The 8,017-nt window shown below is 41.1% G+C and overlaps 1 long non-coding RNA gene across 1 annotated transcript; it reads left to right on the top strand.

The window, feature by feature from the left end:
• The first annotated feature begins 3,028 nt into the window (after positions 1–3,028).
• On the top strand, positions 3,029–7,567 carry LOC112846099 (uncharacterized). The gene is made up of 3 exons (XR_003218929.1): positions 3,029–3,132; positions 3,616–3,702; positions 7,552–7,567. It is a non-coding gene; the product is annotated as an uncharacterized LOC112846099 (long non-coding RNA).
• The last annotated feature ends 450 nt before the right edge of the window (positions 7,568–8,017 follow it).

The raw sequence follows: 8,017 nt of genomic DNA, 5'->3' as shown, positions 1-8,017 counted from the left end.
TTTGTTTGAATTCTTGTACTTTGACTGTCTGCTCTCCTGATAACTGATGATGGAGGAGAAGACATGAAAAACAAATCAGGCTGAACTCAAGTTCAAAACACCACGAGGACCAACTGCAGGTCTGAACTGACTCTTTATCTTTGCTCAGGAGTCGAGGAAACACAGCAGGCAGTGAAAAGCTCAAATCATTCACTCATTATATCAACACAGCTGCACAGTGGACACATGACTTTACATTTTGTATTTTGCTTATATTGATGGGATGTGGAGCTCATTACAATCAGAAGGAAACAATAATTGTATTTAGAGATGTTTTTTGGATAAAAACTGAAGTACAGGAGCTTGAAAAGTCCAAACTGTGGGAATGCTTGGAAGATAATCCATGAGCTGTATTTTTTATTGTATTTTATTTGTTAAACACTTTCAAGTCTTTTAATGTCGAAAATCCATTCTGCTCCCCGACAGGAGGGAGGATGTAATCAGCTCCATTGGTTTGTTTGACTTTTAGTCTGTTTTTTAGCAATTTAGTATGCACAGTTTTCAATATATCATTTTCAAATTTTGCCTGATTTAAGATACCAGTATAAGCTGAAGCTTATTTAATTTTGGTAAATATTGTGTCAAGGTCAAGGTCACATCAAATGTTACTTTGACACAATTTAAAACATTAAATGCATTTGAGGTGTTACTGGTATCTACTATCACACAGAACTTCAACTTCTGTGTCGTTATATTACTAACATTTTGTTATTTATTTTTTATGGATCACATTTAAACTTCACAACAATTTAATAGGCCTAGGTAGACATGCACACACCATTTTAGTATTTAATGTGTCAAGAATTTGGTCAAAGGTCAAACATCAGCATGTTATAAAAGCAGACTGACCAGACATGTTGTAATAAAAGTGTCATAAAACATCAACATTTTAGTTTAGCCTTTTCCCTCTGAGGGGAGTTGCACTCTAAATGCTCTTATTGAAACATGTTGTGCGCATTAAACAGAAAATGAGCAGATATATCACATTTGAGTTTGTGTGTTTGTCAGCTGTTTGTGTGGAGTTGTTGTTTATGTTCACCTCAAATCAACCTGAGTGTCATTTCTCTTTAGTTCTGATCTCACTGCTGAGCTGCACAACAAACCAAGGTCAGTAACCTTCTTCTGTCACAGTTTAAACCTGATAAATGCTCACTGATATGACCTGATGGGGTTCATGTTTCATAATGTAGCTCACATATAAAACTGATGAAATGAAGAATTCATTACACAATTGTAACAGTTTTCATTCATCAAAGCATTCATTTAACCTTCACAGCTCGTCTGACTGTGAGTCCCAGCAGCTCTCAGTTCTTTGAAGGAGACTTTGTGTCTCTGAGCTGTGAGGAGGACGACAGCTCTGCTGGATGGACTCTGAGGAGAAACACAAGCAAACGACAGAGGACTCAGTGTGGAGGTCAGATGGCAAAGATGACCAGGTCTTCCTGTAACATCAGTCAAATTCCAACATGGAACAGTGGAGTTTACTGGTGTGAGTCCAGAGAGGGTCCCATCAGTAACATGGTTAACCTGACAGTCACTGGTAAGCTGAGTGTGTGGAGTTAGTGTTGATGAAGCTGTGTGTAAATGGATGAAATGCTGTAGTTTGTCTCTGTGTTGAGGTGGATCAGTGATCCTGCAGAGTCCTGTCCTCCCTGTGATGGAGGGAGATGACGTCACTCTGCTCTGTAAAACAAAGACCACTCCCTCCAACCTCCCAGCTGCTTTCTATAAAGATGGCTCCCTCATCAGGAAGCAGCCTACAGGTCACATGACCATCCAGCATGTTTCCAGGTCTGATGAAGGCCTCTACAAGTGTGACATCAGCGGTCATGGAGAGTCTCCATCCAGCTGGATCACTGTCACAGGTGACACACTCACCTGTCTGTGTTTCTGCAGCTTTCAACATTCACAATGTGATGACAACTTAATGACTGTTGATAGGTTTTTAGCTTAAACCTATTCGCTGGAACGTTCAAGATAATGTAATTACACAGCAAAAGCATTGACCACCAAGCAGAGCTCTTTATGATTCTCGTATATGAGGGAGACCAACTGGACAAACGTCGTTCCTTCGCTTGACCCCAGTTGTTCTCGTCCGCCCTCCCGTAACACTGCTCTTTTATTTAGGTTACATGAATATGCATAGGTTCATTAACATATGACGTATACATACACACAAAGAGTACCTTGCCTGTGCGTTGTGTAAGCATGTGTGTGTGTGTGTGTGTGGGGGGGGGTCAGAGTGTGACCCCATAAAGACTTCCCTAAACCTGCTGGTCTGGAAGTCCAGCGGTTCATCTAAACAAAAGGCTCTTACACTCAAACAGTTATACGTGTGTTTGCTATACCATATATCAGCAAGAGAAGACCTCTCCTAGGAGGTGTGTGATCTATGCCAGAACACTCTGAAGAGGAGTGAACGCACTCCCCTCTTCATGCTACACAGAGTTGTTACAGACCTCCTGGGATGAGACATTCTTTTCAATCTACAAATGATTATATACTTCTAAGCATATATGAGTGAATATTTCTAAGCATAAATGACAATAAGCAATACAAATCTAACAACTGTGTTTGCTTTATTTTAGGGGAACACACCACCACACCTCCACCTACATCCTCACCTCCACCTACATCCACCACTGCTCCTTGTTCCACCTCCATCACTCTTCCTCCATCACTCTCTCCTCCTGTTTTCTTTGTGTTGTCATGTGTTGGATCAGTCTGTGTTGTGGTTCTACTGGTGTTACTGGTTCTGTTGGTGAGACGATGTGTTCACAGCAAACCTGAAGGTGAGACTCAGACTTCCTACTCTTACAAGAATTGGTTTGCTGAATGATTTAAAAAATTTACTATTGCTACTTTGTTGGATTGACATTCTTTTCCCATTGAAGTAATTATAATTTGTTGAAAATTACAAACATAGAATTGTTTTCCAAAATAATTTCTTTATACAAGAATTATGACAGTTGTTAAATGTCATTATTTCAGCTGAACAAGAAGAAGCTGCAAATGATAATTTCACAGATGACATCACATATAGTGACATCAAATCATCACATCATCAGCAAAGGGCAATCAAACACCTCAGAGGTAACATTGTGTTTTTCTGTCACGTGATATGGGTGGTAGTTGTGAAATAATTGTTTCTGCCAGACCTTGTCAAGATAGCCAGCTAGATAGATATGGGAACCATGAACAGACGGCTAGGAAAGCCTCAATCGCCAATTACCTGGAGAGGATAGGTTAAGGATAAGTTCTCAGGAGGTCTGATCCAGATAAATAATAGCTACACCCTGCCAGTGGTCAGAAAACCCGTTGGGATAATAAGCTGGTAAAGGAGGAGATAGAAGCCACTGACATCAAGACAAGAAAGCTCCTGATACAATTCAGAACAGCAGGGTGCAAGTATGGCCTGGAAGTCCCGAGATCAAAATGGGACACACACCTACCACAAGACAAAGAGAGAAACGTAATTAAATGTATTCTACAAGATGAAAACTGCACTGTTGCTTCTGAATCCAAGGTTAAACTAATGGACTATCCTTAAACTAACTTACATCTTTCATTCTGCAGACATTGATCCAGCTGTGGTGTACTCAGCAGTGAGAACTGAAGATGTCACTTATGGACAAATAGCCATCAAACCAAAGAAGATAAGAGGTAAGGCTGCTCTTTGTCTTTAAGTCTGAACAGAGCAAAAAGTAGCTGTTCTTTTCATGTCCTCACGTTTCCATTCTACACTGAACAAAAATATAAATGCAGTGCTTTTGTTTTTGCTCCCATTTTTCATGAGCTGAACTTAAAGATCTGAAACATTTTCCACATACACAAAGAACCCATTACTTTCAAATATTGTTCACAAATTTGTCTAAATCTGTGTTAGTGAGCACTTGTCCTTTGTGGAGATAATCCATTCCACCTCACAGGTGTAGCATGTCAAGGTACTGATTAGACAGCATGAATATTGCACAGGTGTGCCCACAATAAAAGGCCACACACCACCATGCTACAGATTTCGCAACTTTTGAGGGAGCGTGCAATTGGCATGCTGACTGCAGGAATGTCTACCAGAGCTGTTGCCTGTGAAATGAATGCTCATTTCTCTACCATAAGGTGTCTCCAAAGAGGTTTCAGAGAATTTGTCAGTACATCCAACTGGCCTCACAATCGCAGGCCATGTGTAACTAACCACACCAGCCCAGGACCTCCACATCCAGCATGTTCATCTCCAGGATTGTCTGACCAGCCACCCAACAGGGAAGCTCATCTGCATGCTCGTCTTCCTCATCGGGGTCTGGACGTGACTGCAGTTTGTCGTTGTAACAGACTTGAGGGGGCAAATGCTCACATTCAGTGGCATCTCGCACGTTTGGAGCGGCATCCTGTTCACGGATGAGTCTCTGTTTTCACTGTTCAGGGCAGATGGCAGACAGTGTGTGTGGCGTCATGTGTGGGTGAGCAGTTTGCTGATGTCAACGTTGTGGATCGAGTGGCCCATGGTGGCGGTGGGGTTATGAATAATAGGAATAGGCCAATCCGATTGGCAGCTTCTGCCATCAATCACTTGCACAAAAAAAAAAAAAAATCCTCTCATCAGGATGCCAGTTTTGTCCAGTCTTCCACAAGATGTAGCAGCAAACCATTCCGGAACCGAGATGCCAGTTTGTCTGCCATCTCTCCTGCCTTCGCAAAGCCCCAGCGAACCTTCCTGGAACTGGGATGCCAGGTTCTGTCCTCTATCGCTCCTTTTAAGACATCCAAACTACGACGTGTGCATAAGTCTTCCTGGTGTCTCTTCACCTGTCACATGCTTTCACTAGCATCATCTTGCGTCCACCCTCAACACAATCAATCGAGACCTCTCTCTAAGCCGACTCATGGTTCTGACCACGTCTAAACGGCTTATCATCTCCAATGAAGTTCAGTGGTCTTACACTCTGCTCTCTGGCGTTTTGGGGGGTTATTATTATACAAGATAATTTTCCTCTAATCAGTCTTTCAATTCATCAACCCTTCCCAAGCTGCTGCTGTAACTTCTGTTCATTTCAGAAATCAGCACAGTAGTTATTGCTACCTTATCTGAAGTAATTAACCAGCTAAGCACCCTCTTTCCATCTTCTACTCAAAGACAAGCTCATGCAAGTTTCATGTACTGATCAAACACACACATGTGCAATAACACTAATGTGCAATAATCTTTTCTGGCATTGTTGTATTTTTACTCAGTTGTATATAGCATTTGTACTCTATTTTTATCTTATTGTATATTTTATTCTATTTTATTCTACTGTATATAGTATTTTATTTTATTCTATTCTGTACAGTTGTGTACTGTATTTATTCTTATTTTATTTTATTCTAATTTTTGCTTCATAACTTTTGCACTGTCCACTTCCTGCTGTGACAAAACAAATTTCCCACGTGTGGGACTAATAAAGGTTATCTTATCTTATCTTATCTTATCTTATCTTATCTTATCTTAAGCCTTACCTCAGATCTCAAAATCCAGCATACTTCTCTGTCAGAGCTTCAGTTCAAAGTCGAGCCACATCGCTACCTGATTGAGGGTTCCCTTCATTCATCTATTAAGATTTCCGTTGTTCGCAATTTTCTTTGATTGCTTCTCTTGTCATTCCTTCCTTATTGTCTGAGCTCATCCACTCCACTCCATGGAGCGACGTTCACTCTCCCTGCCCTTATATTTGTCCTGTTCTCCTTCTCTCAACCCAACAGCAGATGGCCGCCCCTCCCTGAGCCTGGTTCTGTTGGAGGTTTCTTCCTGTTAAAAGGGAGTTTTTCCTTCCCACTGTCGCCAAAGTGCTCGCTCATAGGGGGTCATATGATTGTTGGGTTTTTCCTCTAGACATCATTGTAGGGTCTTGAGACGTCTGTTACTGTGGTTTGGTGCTGTATAAATAAGTTGAATTGAAAATCGAATTATTACCGCTGAGGTCTTCGACCTTCATAACACACGGTTATTAGTGCTTCTAAGGGATGCCTTCTTTGGGGATCTGCCAGTTCTGGGAGCCGCCGCCAGTCCCCTTTGAGGCCTCCCCCAAACCGCAGCTCAAGTCATGTCCAAGCATTCACCTTTCCCTACTAAAATGCTGTCAAACCTAAAATGAGGACGTGGGCCCAGCTAGTGAAACAGCATGACAATGCACGGTCCCATATTGCATGGATCTGTATACAATTACTGGAAGCTGAAAACATCCCAGTTCTTGCATGGCCAGTATACTCACCGGACATGTCACCCATTGAGCATATTTGGGATGATCTGGATCGGTGTACACAACAGATCAGTTCCTGTTCCTTGTTCCTGTGCAATATTCATGCTGTCTAATCAGCACCTTGACATGCCACACCTGTGAGGTGGGATGGATTATCTCCGCAAAAGACAAGTGCTCACTAACACAGATTTAGACAGATTTGTGAACAATATTTGAGAGTAATAGGTCTTTTGTGTATGTTGAAAATGTTTCAGATCTTCGAGTTTAGTTCATGAAAAATGGGAGCAAAAACAAAAGCGTTGCGTCTATATTTTTGTTTTGTGTAATTTAGCTAATCCTAACACAATGTCATCAGGTAGTCACAGATAATCAGGGAGGACCACCTCTCTGCTCCAAAGTTTTGTTTCTGCACTAATAATCACTGTCAGTGAGCAGGGATGTCACACATGCAAGCTAAACCAACAATCCAGAATACTGGGTCATTGAATACTAGGTAACACTGGGTAGAACACAACAACTAGAAAAATGTAAACCATTTGGTGCAGTCCTAGTTATAAGAACATCATCCAGGAAGGTACTGTTTGGATACTACATGTTCAATTCAATTTTATATGTACAACGCCAGATGACAACGATAGTCTGAAGGCACGTTCCATTATAAGGTAAAGATCCTACAATAATACAGAAAAATCAGAGAAACCCAACAATCAGATGACCCCCTATGAGCAAGCGCTTTGGTGACAGTGGCAAGGAAAAATGTACTTTTAACAGCAAAAAACCTCCAGCAGAACCAGGCTCAGGGAGGGGCGGCCATCTGCTGTAACCAGGTGGGGGTGAGGAGAGGAAGACAGGAAAAAGACACGCAACATATAAACTGTGTGTGGTGGTGGTCTGAATGTTCAGCCTGTCTGAGAAATCATTTCCTTCTTTTAATTTTTAATGTTATTCAATGGAGTTGATAACTGTGGCTTGGAGAGAGGAGGGGAGAGAAACCACTGATATAACCACTGATAAACCACATGCACCAGTATGATGACTGAAAGCTGGAAAGCTTTAAAATTACAGGGAAGGTCTGCGTCTATGAATTTCATAGCTGAGTAAGACACAGGTAAAATCTTAGCAATATTTGAAGCTGATGTGATTCCCAATACAGTTAGGCTATACCAGTTTGAACTGGGACTGTGTGTGATGCAGAGAGGTGGAGATTGGAGGTCTTGATTGAACTACAAATCTTGTAATCATGTTTCCTGTTGTTTGAACTGTGTGTGTTTGTGTTCAGACTTTAAACCAGAGCCAGACGTCGTCTACTCCTCACTGAAGTAGTCCACCAGTCCAACCACTGACGTCCAGCTGCTGGTCTCTAACTGGTCCCCCCAGCACCTCAGACCAGAGGACATCCACATGTTGAAACAATTTTTATATGCTTCATATCATTTTCTAACCAAATTATACTCAAATAATTAAAAAATAAACAAATTTTTCTTAATTGAAATGCAATTGGTCATATACAAATGTTAGTTTATTTTATGACACCAACGTATTTGATATTATTTGATATCTTTGCATTATTAAAAAAAATATATTATTTTTTTGTTGTGACAATTTCGTCGTGTGGTTCTGTGGGTTTCACTGAGATGTCACATGGAAACTTTAACTTGTTTGGTTGTGGCTAACTGATGCACATCTCTCTTTAATGCAGGAAACAAACACAGTACAGGAAACAGCAAAGACATCATTCAATACTA

Source organism: Oreochromis niloticus, linkage group LG3 (assembly GCF_001858045.2).
Source record: "Oreochromis niloticus isolate F11D_XX linkage group LG3, O_niloticus_UMD_NMBU, whole genome shotgun sequence".
In the NCBI taxonomy this organism is placed as follows: Eukaryota; Metazoa; Chordata; class Actinopteri; order Cichliformes; family Cichlidae; genus Oreochromis; species Oreochromis niloticus.
The sequence above is the reverse complement of the archived record's forward strand: the minus strand, read 5'-3'. Positions and strand labels throughout refer to the sequence as shown.